Below are 17,488 nucleotides of genomic sequence, written 5' to 3' on the forward strand. Positions count from 1 at the left end.
TTACTGCTGGGTTTAGATGAACTGCTTAGTAAATCCTGCAGAGAGTGAGTGTGAGTTGAGGGGAAGCACACATGAGAGGTAAGATGCCAGTGGTTATATGGTCTGCTTGGCACAAGACAAAGGCAGAGTTGAAGCCACGACTGCTGCTATTAACCTTTGTGGCATTTGTGGAGAACAGGAGTCATTATTTTTTGCAGAGCAAATCCTGGTATTTCCCTTAACATAAGCAATCCTGTAGGAAGGTGCATACCAGACAAGTAGAACATAATAAGCAGCATGACTGTGCGCAGAGAGAATCTGCTTAGATATGGGAGTGTTTGGTCCCTGCAGGAGTAATATTATAGCCCCTTGCAAGAGGAGAAACAAGGATTTGTAGAACTGTATTTATTTTCAGTCTTTCTAAGTGCTTGGTGCTGTCCATGTAGCAGAGAGAATTTTTTTGTGACAGCTTTTTCTGGAGACCTAGGGTTTGAAATAGAAGGTCGATGGTACAACTCCGTAAGGACTTTTATGTGATATTCCCAAGCCATAATGTTATTGAGAGTCAATGTTCCTGTCACCCTTCCCTGCTGATGAAAAAATGGGTTCCTTATATTTGAGTCCCCTGGAGTCAGAATTTTGAGAGGTCAAGGGTGGCTCTGTTACAGCTTCTTTTCTGTCCTCAATTCCCTAGCCTTACGGCAGAGTGTTTTTCTCTATAGGCACTTCTGCCATGCTGATTAAAGACAGAAAATATTTAGTTTAACCCTGAGGCAGCTCAAACCTTGTGCTGGATTAATTAAAAAATAGTGCTGTGCTTTCCACAGCAGCAAAGCATTGTTGGGGAGGAGTGTTGTGCAGTGGGAGCAGGAGGACTCATCCTGGCTGCCAAGATCCCTGCAGTCAGGAGGAGATCCCTGCCATCAGCGTTGAGATCTTGGATGTCATCAGGAGATCCCTGTGTGTTGAAGGAGTGGGTATCAGCTCCCAGATCTGCCGAGCAGCTCCCCAAGCTGGATTTTGCCTGCAGCACTCTGTTTATAAGTGAACTGTTCCACTGCCAGAGTGTTTTATTTTCTAAAGTTGTTTCAATTCACTTTTCCATTCTGGGTTAAAAAAAAAAAAAAAAAAAAAAAAAAAAAAGGCCCTTTGGAAGAGGGGCTAGGTAACAAAGCTGTGCATTTCTCCTCCATGCTCCATGTTATGTACTTCGTACAAGCTGAAAGGCTCGTCTGCCTTTAATCTTGCAAACTGTTTTCTGCAGATATTTCCTAACTTTTCCCATGACGTTTTCGCCTGGGTCTTCAGAAGATTGTACAGACTGAAAGAGACTATTGTTTCTGCAAGAACACAAGCATGTGCACATTGGTTAATCTGGTTGGTACAGGATTTCAGGAGTGGGTGTTGGACTCAGTAACAGGATTGAGATGTGTGCAGCTACGAATTCTTGCAAACAGCGTGCTCTCTCATGCTGTAAATAATATCACATTTCACTTTCTAGGTTCACCATTCATATTTCTCTAAGAGTTGAACTCCAGTACCATGAGATGTAAACAAGGAAATGGCATTCCGGAAGATTGCAAAAGCTTTGGTTAGCAGAGATTGGAAAGGTTGTTTGGTTTTCAGTCCTGTGCCTGGATAGGTATCAGCTACTTGATAGCGTGGAGACTCAGTGCATTTATTTTTGATAAGCATCGTAGGTTTAAAATTGATTCTTCACTCTATGTCTTGCTTTCTCCTTTCCCATGTTTGCGTTTTCACTTTTGAAGTAGAGAATAGGCAAACAACTACTTTTTATCCTCATGTTTGGTAGGCAGTCTTTGGCAATCAAGATGCATTTGCTAGCTCTTGAGACACTGTGGTATGAACCTTACACTGACAACAAACTCCCTCTGCAATGTCATTTGCATACATGATACAATATGGAATTTTATTTCAATGGGATGGTATCATCAGGGAGCAAAGAAAACACCAGCAGCTGGTTTTGTTTTACACTCAGGATCTCGTCAGATGTAGCCTCACCACAGATTTGTTTTCCCTCTTGGGGTAGTCACCTAGAAGATGGTGTTGGGATAACTCCAGCCTCCTGATGGCAACCCAGATCTCTGCTGGCCATGAGATCTCCTCTCTGCTGGGCATGGAGCAAGAGTGGCACTTGTGCTTCCACCTGCTCGTCCATGGGCATGTTCCCATACAGTGTTTCCCATACAGGCTCATCAGCAGCCTTGCAGCCTATTGCTGTTGATGTGCCCATTTCTGGTGGCACAAGGTGGGGTTTTCTTCCACAGCCTGGTTTCATGCAGGTCTCGTAAGAGGGTATGAAGCAACTCCTGGATGTTTTTACATACTACTAAGCGGATGTGTGAGACAGCATAAAAACCCTCAGCGTTTTTTTAGCAGCAGCAATGTTGTATAACTGGCAATCCACTCCATTTGCAAACAGCTTCCTTGCTTGATGAGGAATAGTTGCTGCTTGTGAATGATTCCTTGAAACTAGAGGATGCAGACTGGGAAGGCTGCGACTTGCTGATAATTTAAGAATTGATGAGGACTGATACCATGGTTTGCTGATGGATTATGTCTGGCAGAGATGCCTTTTTATAGATGCACAGGAATTCCCAGGTGTTGATAAAAGCACTTGACCGTAGTTAATTTTGTAAGAGAACAGGGAAGAGAGATAGTGAACCAAGGAGGAGCTGGGGGTTTGTCTGGTTCCTTTTCATCTACAGTCCATCTGATTTAACAGGGAGCTTACAGCCTCACCCATAGTCACCTGTGGCTTTAGCACTTCTGGACCAAACTGCTCTGTTGGCTATTCTTGAAGGGTTTTTCTGATGCCTCCATGGGGCACAGAATGGTACCTTGCTTCACAGACCACCTCACTTCTTATGCAAGTGATGTTTCTGAATTCTTACATCTTTTTCAGCAGCTCATGGGTACAGTATAGAGCACGGGAACCAGTCTCTGAAACTGCCTTTTGCTATCTGAGACTCATTTTGTGTTATACAGAGTCCTAATTGCTGTAGCCAGAAATAGTGGAGGCATACTTTTGCTGACCATTTTCTGCCCTGCACTCCTGAGGATTGGATGTAGGGCAGTTCAGAGGGTTTCTAGCAGTAGAACTCCCTACTTACAGTCAGTGAGTTCATTAGAGCCCTAAATTATTTACCTTGTAGAATTCAAACCCTGAATTATTTACCTTAAAGGTCTGTCTTACTGTGTTGTGCATTTGGTTGACTGTAGACTGTGTTATAAACCATGAATGTCTAAGGCAGGATAATATCTAGGGCAGACAGATTCAGCTATTTGCTGTTAATTTTATTTTCACAAACAAGTATGTTATAATAGCATAACTAAGGTCAGAATGCAACTCACTGAGATATAAAAAGGATTTCTGGAGCCCTAATTTTAAATCTTGTGATTGCAAGGACAGTTTTGGATTATGTGATGGCTCTCTGCTCTTCCTGCAAGTTCCCTGCCTAATGCCAAGCGTACAGCTGTAGCTGGAAGCCCTGGGCAATTGCCCTATTCAGCATCTTGGTTTTTCCCTGCTGTTCCATGTTTGGCCCCAGGCTTTTATTTATGACACACTATACAAAAACTACTGAAGACGTTTGTCATTTCCTCTCGAACTTTGCCTGTTTATCAGTGTCAGGCTGGAGGGTTTGACAAATTATTTGGGAAGCCTCGCCACTTTACAGGAAGAGAGTTACAATAAGAGGACAAAGGATCTTGAGAATCTCAGAGCCTTGCTGCTGCGATATCTCCCTACTACGGAATATTTCATATACTGGAAATACGGTTCCCTTTTGCTGCGGGTGTTCATTAGTTTTGCTTGAGAGAAGCCAGGGTTTCAGGCTGGTTAGGAACTAGCCATTAATGGCCACTTGGGACACTCTGGGTTTAAATGACTGAAAAGGCACTCCATCTGAACAGCGTGGCAGCTCTTCCAGGCAGGGCTCATCTGCCTGAGCCCTGAGAGGGGTGGACAGGAGCAGCGGGGTGGCTGCCGTCCTCTCTGCTGATGACTGGCAGCTTTGTCCTGATGGATATTTATCCCATATTCCCTATGCATGGCTCAGGTATGTCTCGTGTGCTGAGTGGCAGGGGCTCTACTCTGGAGGGAGAGGGTAAAGGGAGCCACTATGGGCAGCTCTTGTCTGCAGCACTTCCTTTTCGGTGCTTCGAGTCACCAGCGTTCTCTCTTGCAACGTAGCTTCGGTGCTCCAAAGAAAAAAGAAAGGAATTAAACAAATGGTAAAGGGCATCCACTGGTGTTGTAGGGGCTTCAACAGCTATCGCACAGCCTGCTACAACCCTCCACACCTAACCAGCTTGTCAGTCTCCAAACTCTCCCTATCCTACTTGCAGTTTTCCTTCCCCTTTAAGTGAAATTTATTTGATATATTTTTCCCTGCCATGCCCTGGCCCAGCATGTGGCTGCTCTGTGTTGTGTAGATGACTTGAGGGAGGGAGGAACCAGGAGAGAGGGTTGATCCTTATCCTTGTTTTGGTGGTGACCCTGCCCAGAAGCAGATGCCAGAGATAAAGCACACCTCTGTCCTCCTAAGCCCTGGACTAGACCATGCTCTTTACTTCATGTGGTGCCTGGCAATTCCAGCGTTTGCAGTCTGTGTTCTAGAGGTTGTCAGAATTTATTGAGTCTTTCCAGACACTTTTTTGGGAATGGCTCAATGAGAACACTGTGGCCAAAACTTTGCAACAAAACTTTCCCAGCAGATATCCACATCAATGATGACCAGGGTATGCTAAATGCCCAAGCCCTCAAAATGGCAGGAGGGGTATTGCAGCCATATCCTCTGCCCCATGCTTCATGTCTGTCTTTGTTTCATGTGCCCTTGTGGAGGTAGACATGGGATAACATGCAGATGGTTGAGATGCATTTGCTTAAGTGAATGGCTTTGGTTTGTTTGGTTTTGGAGAGGGCAACAAAATACTGATGTTAATCTAATTTCCAGCACTGAAAATCTAGTTGGATTTTTTTCTTTGCTTCTCATGTGTCTTCTGGCTGTTCAGAGAGGCTGGTGGGGTTTTTTAAGGTTGTATCTTCTGTCGGGTTTCTACCATATGGGTTTTTTCTTCTTTATTTAAGTGTGGAAATTTCTTCTCTGAAGTGTAATTTTTTTGGTTCATTGGTGTATTGGTGAGAGAGTTTGACTCTGAAGCTTGAAGCCACTAATACTTGAAGTGAGGAGTAAACACAGACACTAAAAGACCCTTTCGAGAATTTCAAGTGGAGTCAATACTTAATAATGTTGTAGGTGCAAAGTTCAGGGAAACTGTCCAATTAAGTAATTTACTGTCAATGTTATTTTGTAAGTGTTATTTTTACATTGCTGCTGCAGTTCTTAGTGGCATATATTTAATGTTGAAACTGAAAGCAACTTAAGCAACTCTCTCTTCCCTGAGATTTCTACCTTTGGTGGCACTGATTATCTGTTTGGCATTGATCCTGATGTTGTCAGGCAGGATGTCACAAAGAGAGGGCAGAGGGTTTGGGTGTAGGAGAGAGGCCTCTCCTGTGCAGTTCTGCGAGGAATGGGCTGTGGTACCTCCTCTGCCCCTTCAAACTGTTTTCTGCTGCTTCTGCTTGGTAATTGAACAATTCTGGGGAAAGGACTTTTTCTTGTTTAGTATCTTTATGACACATGGCAGAAAAAAATGAAGACCTAAATATCTGCTGGGAAAGCCAGCTGCTGTAATGCATATAATAGATAATCACATGCTGTTAAAATTTTTTCTCTTTTGTGTTGTTTTTCACACAGAGCGATGAGGCAAGAGAGAAGTTTTTAAAAACAGAAAAATGTGATTGCGAAAACATTGTTGGCAGGAGGACTCGGAGGATTCAGGTAATAATGTGACACTGCTTCTATAATGCTTTAAAGACTGGCTGGGTTTCAAGCTGACAGTGGCCCTTTGTCAGGGACTGAGGAGTAGAGGAAGGTGACAAGGTATAACAAGACCCAGTGGCTTTCTGCTGAATTAATTCAGACCAGGCGAGAGGGTGTGAGTGTTCCCTCAGCATGGGTGACTGCTGAATAGGACAACATTGCTGGTGCTGCCTGAGCTTCCTTCCTTATGTTAGGCTTTTCCATTTGAGGCTGTTCTCTTTTTTTTTTTTGCTTTTGTTTTTTTGTGTTTTCTTTTTTTTTTTTTTTTTTTTTTTTTTTACCCTAAGAGATTCTCTAATTCAGCTTCTTATAGCTGCATTGATATAGGTGGAGAAGCTCCATGTCTGTTTTCTGGAAGAAGGTCAAATGATTAGCTGTCCCTTCAGACTGTGCAATTCTGAATCTATGAATGTTTCCTTTGAATTCCCTCTTTTAGAAGATTTCTATCTCGGAAATCTTTATCTGATAAAAGACCCAAATTTAGACCTTGACTGCTTTAGAGGGCTGCCTCTGGTTGTTTTCTGTGCACTGATGAACACAATTTCTTGTTCTATGACTGTAGGAAACCTAAAGTGTAGTGTTTTAGCACGATACTCGTATGTTTGCAACAGCCTCATCTTGAAATAATGGGCTTCAGCATACTTAGATCCTATTTTGCAGGAAGTGTAAGTTACTAGCTAAAGTGTATCCCATGGTTTTAATAATTTTAATTATTTCCTTCACTGAGGGGGAGTGGAAGATGAAGGGGAGGGATTACAATGCTAATTGCACTCCACATTCATAACTGGGGCCAGCTCCTACCCTCAGACTTCTTAGGCAATCCCAGTGAAGTCATCAGGCTTTTCACAAGCATATGGGTTTTCCCCATGTGTATTTGATTCCAGGATAAGGGCCTACAGTGCTCTTTTTCGTGCACTGATTTCCCACACATATGAAGAGATTTGAAAAACACATCTTTTTCAGTGTAGCCTCTTGGCTTCCATCTCCAATTTGAGAGGTTCTGCAGTATTTTCTCAGGAAGTAGATCAGCAGAGCTGGTTGCCTTGGACTGAAGTGTTTTTAACTGGCAAGTCCTTTGTGTTTTCTTTGTTAGGTGCTAGGTGGGAAAGGCACAGTTGTGGCTTTGCATTGCTATGCTCATGGCAAGAAGGACATGTAAGCAGTGTGTGAATGGGTATGGATTTGATATTTCCTAGAGCCAGATTCTTTTTTCTATTAAATTGCATGCTCTAGGAAGATAGTTGCTGTATCAACATTGGTATAATGACACATTATGAAAAAATCAATATCGAGTCATAGAAATGAGTCCCAGTGTAAGCAGTTGGGTGCTTACAGCTGTGATTTGTATGCATTTGCAAATGTAATGGACTTTTTTTTCTTGTAGCACTGGTAACTTGGATAAACACTGTATGTGTGTGACTCATTGCAGAATATAAACTTATTTTAAAGGAGCAAGTGTGGGATTCGCTAAATATCCTGTTGCCTGCCTTCCTGAATACTTGGATTAGGTCATAATTAATCTTAAATTGGCCAACCTGAGAGGAAAATTACTGCTGATCTCCCACAGGTGACTTCAGAAATAAACAGAAGGCTGGAAGGGCTTTAAAAATATAAATAGTAGTTAGAATTCATAAAATCATAAAGCAAACATATGGTGCCAGGTCTTCTGAAATATAACACCTGATAGCTTTTTTTATAGTTTCAGAAAGAGCTTGTTTAGTTATCTCAGGAAAAGTAAATATTTTCATTCCTTTTTCTTCATCTCTCTCTCATTCCATTACTCTCTTTTTCTCTCTCTCTCTCTCTCTTTTTTTTTTATGTTGTTTTCTCTGGAATCTTCTTAGTTTCATGGGAGTGGGGTAAACAACACCCTGACGTGCCTAGAAAGCCCTGGTTGGGGGCAGGAGATGATATTGTTAATTGCCCTTCATTCTTAAGGTCCTTCTGCAGCATCTTGATGGAGCTGATAAAATCCAGACTCAACACTCCCTGTGCACCTGTGTGTGAGTGAGATGCGATGGGCACTGCAGTGGCTCCTGGACCAGTCAAGATCAGGCCTATTTTGTGTCATGGTACCCCAAGCATTGGTGCTGAGGGATGAATTCCCCCTGTGTGTGTAGGGTGTGAGCTTTTGGGGAGCACACCTCAGCGTCCCCACTCTTCTGCTACATCCTCGGTGGGGAGGCCGCGGTCTCCGGCTCTTTGAACATCATGATGGGGAGGCAAGGATGTTGCTTAAAATGGGGTGAAGGAGGAAAGTGGTGAGCAGAGGAGTTGGGAGGCTGAGTGGGGAGGGGAGTCTGGGGAGGAAGACGCTGCTCCGGGTGGGGGGAAATACTCTCTGCTTTGCAGTTGCTTGTGTGGATAGAAACCAGATGGTGTGCTGGAACACCCGCTCGCTCAGGCGGCAGCAGAGCCAAACATATGGTTAATGGTTAGGAGAAAGAGCTTTGCGAGCCAGGGCTTTGCTGACTGCCTCGCATTACAGATTGTTGCAGTGTGTCATTACATTGCCAAACTAAGTGCTTAATACCCGCTGCGGGCGCTGGGCAGGCATTTGCAGGGAGGATGCTGAGGCTCCCTGGGCAGGGCAGGAGGCTGACATCACGTGTGCCCCTCTGCCACACCTCCTCACGCCCCCTTTCCACTGGAAATGCCGTAAATCTCCCCTTTTACAAGCTCAAAACCTACAGCAGGCAGTTTTCCCATTCTGCTTGCCTTTAATCCATTTATTTCCAACAGCATATGGTTGATTTTGCCTTTTTTTTTTTTTTTTTTTCTTTTTCCCCTCTTTTATTTCTTTGGTTTCCCCGGGCAGCCAAGTTCATCTAGGCTGCGCCACTGTGCTCACATCCCCGCCATCCAGAGTTCCTGCTCTGGGAGCTTTGGGCAACACCAGGCCCATGTTATCTAAGGAACTGCTGAGCTCATTCATCTCCTTTTCACGGCCCGCTTCCTTTTATTTTTAGCCAAATCCGTCAGGCCTGACAGGCGGGTAATTTGAGCCAGAGAAAGGGCAAAGCTCCAGGTCCTTTCCACAAAGCAATTCTTCTCCTCCCTCCTGGGAAGGCTCCAAACTTGGCCTGCTCCAGGCAGATGGATTTGTTGAGTCATGTGAGATCATTTACACAAAAACACAGAGAGGCAGTGAAAAGGAAAAAAAAAAAAAAAAAAAAAAAAGTAAAGAAAAAAAAGGTGGGGGGGAAGGGGTGGGAGAGCGTGTGCTGCTGGGGCTGCTGCTAGCGTAGGAAATGTGCTGTGAGGCAGCTAGACAGAGGAATGCAGCAGATTCATTCTTGTATAAGGTAATGTCTCGTTTACAGTGCAGGGTGGAGCCAGCGCAGAGGAGAAATCACTTGAAAACAGATTACTCATTTAAAACAAAAAATTCTCTTTAAAATAAATAAGAACAACAATAATAAAGTGAAAAAAAAAAAACCAACCCAAACAACAACAGCAACAAACCAACCAACAAGCAAGCGGTGCGCAGGGACTTACAACAAAGGCGGCGTTGTTGACAGCACCGGATTACAGTAGCGGTAAACTCCGGGCTGGGAGGTTGCTGGAAAATGAGTTTGCTCCGTGATGCAACCAGAGTTTGCTTTGTCTGGCCACCAGCAGGAGCGGGGCGGTGGGGACGGGGAGCCCAGCACTGGGGAGGGCAGCCCAGGCTTTGCCCCGTCCCAGGATGTTTTCAGGGGGTGGGGTGAGAGGGAGAGAGAGATGCGGGATTCCCAGCGGGCAGGGATGGATGCACTGGGGGCATTGCTAACAGTGGAAATGGGGGGGAGAAGGGGGGGGGGGAGAACCTCTTCTTGTTTTGGTTTTGAACTGGTTAAGGCATGATTTTCATTACATCTGGGAGTATATTGCGTTTATTCAGTTGAATGTTGATTTTTGTTACCGTTTGCAACCTAGGCTCACCCCAGCATGTTGGTTTTGTTTGGTTTTTTTTTTAAAGTGGGTGGTGAGAGAGAGCATAAAACTTTGAGTTTTTTAGATCTCGCTGCATCTTGGAGAATTAGGTTGGGGTAATTTATGCAGTGTTCTAACATGATGCATTCAAACCTTTAAATAGGCATGGCCTGTATTTAAATACGGTTAATATAACTACCAGTTACTCCAGACTTCTTAGCAAGGCAACATCTGAACAGTAGTATTTTGTCCTGATGATGATTAAAAATCAGAGTAGGAGCACTGGAAACTGGTGGAAAACATGCAATCAAACAAGTCCAATGCAAAACATTTCACTGAATTATTGACTGTAGTTAAGGAACTCCCAGGAGCTTGTAAAAGTGTGTTTGTTTTTTAACTGGACCCTTTCCTCCCCTGAGCAGCATCTTCTGCAGACTCCACAGCCATGTCCACTGAGGTGCTTTTCTCTGGGGAGGGTTTGTCTGAAGCCTTGTGCTTGATCTTGTCTTCCTTTTTATCTCCTCCCGCTTCTTTTTTTTACACTTTTGTGTGAAAGACAGCTGCCTTTCCCAGCCCCCTTGCCCCGCTGTGCTGTGCCACTGGGCACGTTTGGTGTGGGGAGAGCCTTTGCTTCTCACTCTTGAGAGTGTTCTCACTTGGTGGATACCTTTTGTCTTCTCTGTCCCTTGATCAGGCTGCCTCGTTAATTATATTGAATGAGCACTTGGCAGCACCTCAAGTCCCTGCTGAGGTCCCACACTGCACAAACCCACATTGGGTGGCTACCCCTCAGCTTAGGGCTGGTATCTGGGGTGAGGATCAGCAGAGGGATAAAAGTGTATAGTTCATAAGTGCAGCTGGGTTTGGGACATAGATTGTGCAATGAGCTGTGGCTGTAGCATGGCAGCTCTGAATGAGGAATGGCAGTAGATTGCTCTGAGATCCTCAGAAGATCCCAGAGAAGGACAGCATTTTTAGTTATTCTTTTTGCATAGTTACTATAACTTTCTTTCCCCTCTTCCCCAAAATACCTAATTATCCTACATTTTCTGTTGCTGTGAGCAACATTCCCCATAGTTACCCAGAGCTGTAATTCCAGTTAAATTCTCACTTTATAAAGCTAATCTCCCAGAAGTGGCTGTGGGATTTCCAAAAGAAAAGATGGTTCGGAGGAGCTGAAGTTTTTAAGATTTTTGTTCTAGTGGACAGCTCTGCATAATTCTGCTGTTAACTATTCATGTTCAATATTGGTTGAAGGCTCAATAACTTCAGATATTTATGGCACTTTTAGGACTTCTAGTGTTTTCAATTCAGCCTTAGAGTGCACCACTCCCCAGTATCTCCTTTTTTCTCTCCAGCGATATTGCATGCCTCAGTTTTTTTTGCATCTTGACATGAGACATCCAGCCCGACTGGACAGGTTTTGGGAACTGCTCATGACCTGACTATCAGGAAAATCAGCCTTACTCTTCCTTCCCCCTCTTTCACGGCTGCTCAACTTCCTCCTCTTCTAAAATTGTGTTGTCTGTAAGATGCTATCAGCCCCATAATACTTTTATCTCACCTCTGCTATCTCTTCCATTCTTTTGCTCTTACTGCCTCTTCCTCTAGCTCATGCTTAGACCAGAAATTTCTCTGCTGCTGACATCTCCCCTCCTTGCACGTAATGTGGCGCTGTATCCTTTGGGATCTGAGGATGAGTTTGGAATTCGTACGTGTTGTGTCTCGTCCTGTGCTTGGCTTCAGTTTGCACAGGTAGAGAGCATTGTCTATGCTAATTGTTCTTTCATTGACATCTTAAGCAACCACCTTACTTTCCACCTAGGTCAGAAGATGAGCAGGAGGTCCTCAGTGCCTTCCTCTGCTGCCTTGGGGATGGAGGCACTGAGAACCTCCTGCTGAGGTTGCTGTGGTTGCTGAGGTTGCCCTTTCTTAAGTGATGCAACTCATAGCCAGGGGTTTGCTTTCTTTCCTCTGGGCTTGAGAGTACCATGTTCCCTTCCAACGATCTTATTCCATGCTGTAATTGTATGACCTTCCTCAAGAGACACTTTGGGAGTGAGGTAACCCTCTACTTCTGAGTTCAAATTATCCCACTTGACAGGATCAAATAGCAATTCCCTCCTTCAGAAAAGTTGGGCAAACATTATAATTCTCCACAGAAGGATCAGTGGGCTGAGAAATTACATCTAAGATGAGCAGGACAGTGACATCCCTGTATCACAACCTCAAAATAAGTAAGTGTCTGGTCTGACAGCTTCCTTCTTAAAGAAAATCATAGGAGTTATGGTGCAGTGGTGGCAATTTCCTCTTCTTGATGTAGGCATCTACAGGGCATCCCAGATAAGAAGTGAGATTTATTCTTATAACATATCAATCTGAATTTCCATGGAGCCTTTTAAGGTTTTATGTAAATTTTTCTCATTTTTCAGCAATGAACTGGTGCAGTGGTGATGCACAGAACTGCTTGTAATGTATTTGGAAACGTAGCTGTTTTCTGGTTGTGGCCAAATCCCATTAACTGTGATTTCCCCGTTTCCTTTTTCCTCCTGTCAAGTCTTCTGGATAGCAGCTTCTCTTAAAAGCTTGTTTGGAGAATCTGCTCTGAAAAGCACCCAGCCACTCCACTCCTCTCAAAGTAAGGCAGAATCTTGGAGCCTCTTATCACCTGCTCATCGACTGACTTCCATTTCTGCTAGAAAGTCTCCATCAGCCATAGACCAAATAAGCTTAAATCTCCTTCTCTTCCATCACTGCAGAGGCAGAAGTCATTTTGGACATTAAACTTTGCCTCTTGGTTTGGTGAGGCATTAATCCAAACCCCACAGTGTGTATAAATTTGGCTTCTTTAATTCCCTTTGAGCATCCTCAGGAATTCTTGAGAGTTGTCAGAGATTCTCATGAGGATGCACAAGCACCCTCTGACACTGCCCCTGCAGTAGCAGGTTTTTCAAGTTCGTGTTAAAAATTCCAAGTTTTTTTAAGGTTCTGTTCACTCTATCAGCTTTTAGCTGATAGTTCCTCTAGTGTTACTAACTGCTAATGGGATCCTTTTGGGTTTTTTGCCTTGATTCTGTTAGAAATTAAACTGGTGTCAGCAAAAGTCTCTTCTGATCACATGCTTTAAAAAGATCTTTTTTACCTCCTTGCAGCTTTTGTGCACTTAATGAGAACATACTGTTGCTCCTTCATAAATTCCTTCCTGTTTAATAGATATTTGTGGGCTGTGTTTGTCTTTAAGTGGATGTATCACAGCTCTTGAGGCATTTTGGTGGCTAAATAGCTGAGATTAGACACTCTGGTTACTCATCCCAGTTGTTTTCCCATGTCCGTACCAAACTATGTCTTACACAAATATTTTTAGTTAAAATCTTGTCAGATTTGTTTAAGAAAAAGCGATGTCCTCATTTTTCAGAGGTGTTTATCTGTGAGTGAGTGGAATTGTGCTAATGTGTTTTTCTCGGTTGATCGAGTTCTAAGTGCTAAGATGAAAGGCCCACTATCACTTGCAAAAATAAGACTTGCTTTTGCAGGAGCAGAACAATTTATCTTCTGTATCCAGTTCTCTAATTGTAGCCTGTAAAGACCCTCAAGAGTCCTGCTAGTCAGTGATTTTCTTACTGCAACTAGTGAAAAATCAGATTTAAAATTCATTTAACTGTTGCTTGGTTCGACATCTAATACCTCTTGATTACTGTGGTCGCAGCATAAATAAATACATTTGATAGCTTACTTGATCATGCAAATGTTGAATGTCTTTCTCCTTCATTAGAATACTCCTTTTATCAAAGATATATGCTGTCATACAGCCCCAAGCTGTTGATGAGGTGAAAGGGAATGCCATATATGGGAAAATAAGCCAGCACCCTCAAGGTATCTTCTTACTAGAATGTAATGAGATTTCTTTTAGCAGCTTCAGCTTGTTGTTTTCTATTTGAATACTTTCTCAAAATTAATAATGAAACACTAAAAAATAAAGTTTTTGTGCCTTCTGGGAGGATGACATAAATAATTAACATGGGATATATGTCTGCTTGGTTTTGGGTTGATTGCTTATTGGCTTACACGTAGTACCATGAGTGGGTTTGAAGCACCTGATGGGCTTGGACTGTGCCAGACTAATTCAGGCTTGTTACTGCCCTTCTCAGTGCCATTCGCTGTTGTCAATGGTGTCTGGATGGATGGCAGGACCAAGATGGTTATGAGAAAATAACTGTCTTCTCCTTGGATGTGCCACTTGGGCATGAGCATCAGGGAAGAGCCTTCCAGAGCTGGTGATGTTGGAGGCTGCAGGTGCTGCTTCTGGGAGGACATTTTGCGTGGGTAGCACTGCACTGCCAAGGCACAGCCAGGTTTGTTTCATCTGTGTGTTTTGAGAGCGAGAGGTTAAAAGGACAAGAGCAAACCACGGTCTGAAACAGACTCTTCCATCTGGTGGGTTTGTTCTTTGGTGATGCTCATTTAGTTATGCAGCTCAAGTGCAGCAAGAGTTTCAGCCCGGCCCACAGGCTGACAGTCCCAAACCCAATGGGAAGTTATTTTTCTTCTGGGTTTTGCCCCACGTGAGTGTTGTCAATGGCAAATAAAGGGATGGAGGTTTAAGGCCATCGTGTCTGGTTGACTGTGTAAAATAAATCTTCCATGATTAATTCTCCATGAGGTAAAGGGGGAAACAAGTTTGTGCCTAAACACTGGAGAATTTTTAGTATTTAATGTTAGTTTTAACCGTGAAGCATCAGCATTCAGAGCAGAAGTAGAGCTCGAAATGCTGTGTTTAGCCTTCGTCAGTAAATGTTGGATGGCACTGCTGGAGAAACTGTGACAGCAGGGAGTTCCCACATGTGTACTTCTGGAAGAACAAAAGGTTGGTGTTTCCAAACAGAAGTGGAGTCACACATGAGCTGATGACACATATTTTGATTTTCAGTACAGTAGGTGGCAGGAGAGACAAAGCGAGAACTTGGCTCAGGTAGCTGCTTGTCCACATTCAGCAATAACAAATGAAGGACACACCACATCTGCACCCAGTAACCCTGGGAGGAAAGTGACCTCATATTGCCAGGTGTGTCATCTGGTGTGATGAGGTGTGTCATCTGGTGTGATGGACATGGGGATATGAGACCCATTTATTGCAATGCTGATGTTAAATGCCACAGTGCATTCTGTCTTGTGTTTCTACATCTCCTGTTAGGCATTGGGCTCTAAAGATTCCGTGCCAGCCTAAGCCAGTCCCTGTTATGGCTGTTCATCCTCTTTCTCTTCCTTCTGTGTCTTTGGCCAAGACTTCCCATCTTTCTTCTTGCACAGGCTTTGGTGCTTGTGAGACCCGGGTTCGTGGGGCCATACCATGAACTGCTTGATGGGGTGAATCCAGCCAACAGCTGGCTAAGCTAAAGACATGGTTGGATTTTGTGTTACTCAGCAGAACCATCTCACCTTGAGCTCATGAAACTAAGTCAAGGCAAAGGAGCAATTGACAGATAAAAGGACCTGATGGCTTCAAGCTTCAGTAGAGCTGCACCCTTGATCTACCACCCCATCAAACTGGATGGAAGAGGTACTTCTTCAATGGATAGTGAAGTAGATGCTAGGCACTTTTTAAAGGCACTGTCTGATATGCTTGGACTTCTGATTTACAGTGGGATAAGGTAACCTTAAAAGCCTGAAAAGCATGTCCTTTCTCAAGCATACAAGAGTTTTTCCTCATGAAGTGAAATTAATGTTTTCCCTTCTGTCTTTTAGAATTATGTTTCCCTTTTAGAGATGAAAGGGATGTTATCATCCCACTTCACTTAAGATGAACAGTTTGTTTCTTTTCTTATTTAAGGGAGATTTGGCACCTCCCATTGCACACAAGGACAAGATCTGCTCCGGTGCATGTGTAACTTGAGCAAAGTCAATGAGGTTGGATTTGTTAAAAGGAGGTTATTTGGCTCAGGGTTTGTAACTGGAGAAAGGAAGCACTTTAGTCTGTTGATTTATAGGGAATTACTGTATGGCTAAAATAGCTCCACCCTTTTGCTTTCCTTTTTTTTTTTTTTTTTTTCAAGGATTGTTCTCAGAATTACTTTTGGTCATGATGGAAACAGCTTCATTGTGTAGGCCTGCCATTGAAGGCATTGAATTTGCCTTATGGGCAAAAAGGGCAGACAGTATTTGATTCATACTTGTCAGAGGAACCTTTAGTGTACATACCAGCTTCCTATGATGACTTTAGTCTTCTTTTTATCTGTACTTGGGACATAAACTTTGAAAGCTGGCAAATCAAAGCATGCAGTTGTATGATGGCCTAAGTGCTGTGTGTTCATTTGATGTGAAGCCCTGTTGAGCAAATCCTCTTCGTTGTTTATATTCCACTTCTGGTTTGTTAAGATTTTTGTCAGCATTATTTCAATACATGGATATTATTTTTGTTGTTGAAGCTGACTGAGAAGTGAACTGGTATTGAAGTTGTAAACTTGTTGGTGTGATGTCAAGGCAAGGACAAGACATCTGTTAGGTACTTGCTCAGTTGTCTTTCCTGTAGAGTCTGACTACTCCATACACAGAGCCTGGGCATCTAAAAGAAGATGAAGTATCACTCTAGTGATGAGAAATGAAATCAGGAACACAGTGATTCATTGAAGCTCATGGAAGAAATCAGAAAGTTTAGGATCTAGGTCTCCTCCACCCCACCTCAGGAAGCTGAGTCCTGTGACTTCTAGTATGATTGCTAACTTGGCTTCGTCTCCTCTGAGAAGCATGAGAGCCTTTCCATTGCTAAAATGCCTGTTTTTATCATAGGCATAGGCACATGTTTACAACTTGGGAATTAAGTTTAAGACTCATTGCCATGGAAATGGGCATATATAGAGAGTAGCTAGCTGTAGCATGCAGTTTTTCAAGAGGAAACAGACTGAGGGGCACAACCAACAGTTGTTAATAGCTGCTCTGTTGTTTTACACACAGAAAGTTTAGTAGCTGAACAGAGGAGGGACTCTGCAGTCCCATGCAAGGACAGGTTCTTTCTTGTAGAAAAGCCATTTGTAAAGAATGGGACTTTGGTTGCCCAAATTTGCCTTAAACAGGGTGGTATCTTGCAGATACTTATGACTTGATACAAATCATAGGGTTGCATATACTTAACTGTGCCTGTAACCAGGTTTAACTGTGGAGTGTTCTGCTTGCTGAAGAGGATCAGAAGGGAGTTCCTATTATTTTTAAGTAGTAGCAGTCTGACAGTAATTATGAGAAACATGCCATGTTGAAATAGTTATTTTTTTAATGAATTTCCATAAGTGGCTCATAGACAGTTTTATGCTGTGCTGGAAGAACTCTGTGCTTTAACATAGATATCTGGATTGGTGATTAGGAAAAAATTGTTAAACAACTAGAATTTAAATACCTGTATGGCTTCATTGTAATAATTTCCCCAAAGGCACACTGGTAATTCTGCTAAATAGAGAGTTTAATAGACTTTAATAATGTGTACTTTGGAGACCCTATACACAAAGGAATTATGCATGAAACATTCATTACAGTAAACTGCTACCTTTGTGTGTAACAGGGAGTCTGTCAGAACAAACCCGGTGTGTTTTATGTGGCAACACATTGCTGGGCCTTAATGGGCAGAATTCATTATCACCACCTTACCTATCTCCTTACCCCCCGAGATCAAAGCTGCAGCTCATGTTGTTTTACCT

General features: G+C 43.1%; 1 protein-coding gene across 7 annotated transcripts in view; it reads left to right on the forward strand.

Annotated features, from left to right (window-relative positions):
- Positions 1–17,488, forward strand: part of BACH2 (BTB domain and CNC homolog 2) — a 193,388-nt gene that overhangs the window by 36,768 nt on the left and 139,132 nt on the right. For 6 of the 7 annotated variants that reach the window (XM_071741325.1, XM_071741326.1, XM_071741320.1 and 3 more), the window contains one exon: positions 5,766–5,849. The gene's annotated coding sequence lies outside the window, so the exon portion shown is untranslated. Of the gene's footprint in view, positions 1–5,765; positions 5,850–7,735; positions 9,431–17,488 lie in introns of all 7 variants that reach the window. The other variant, XM_071741323.1, reaches the window with a different exon arrangement.

This window comes from Heliangelus exortis, chromosome 3 (assembly GCF_036169615.1).
Source record: "Heliangelus exortis chromosome 3, bHelExo1.hap1, whole genome shotgun sequence".
Lineage (NCBI taxonomy): Eukaryota > Metazoa > Chordata > Aves > Apodiformes > Trochilidae > Heliangelus > Heliangelus exortis.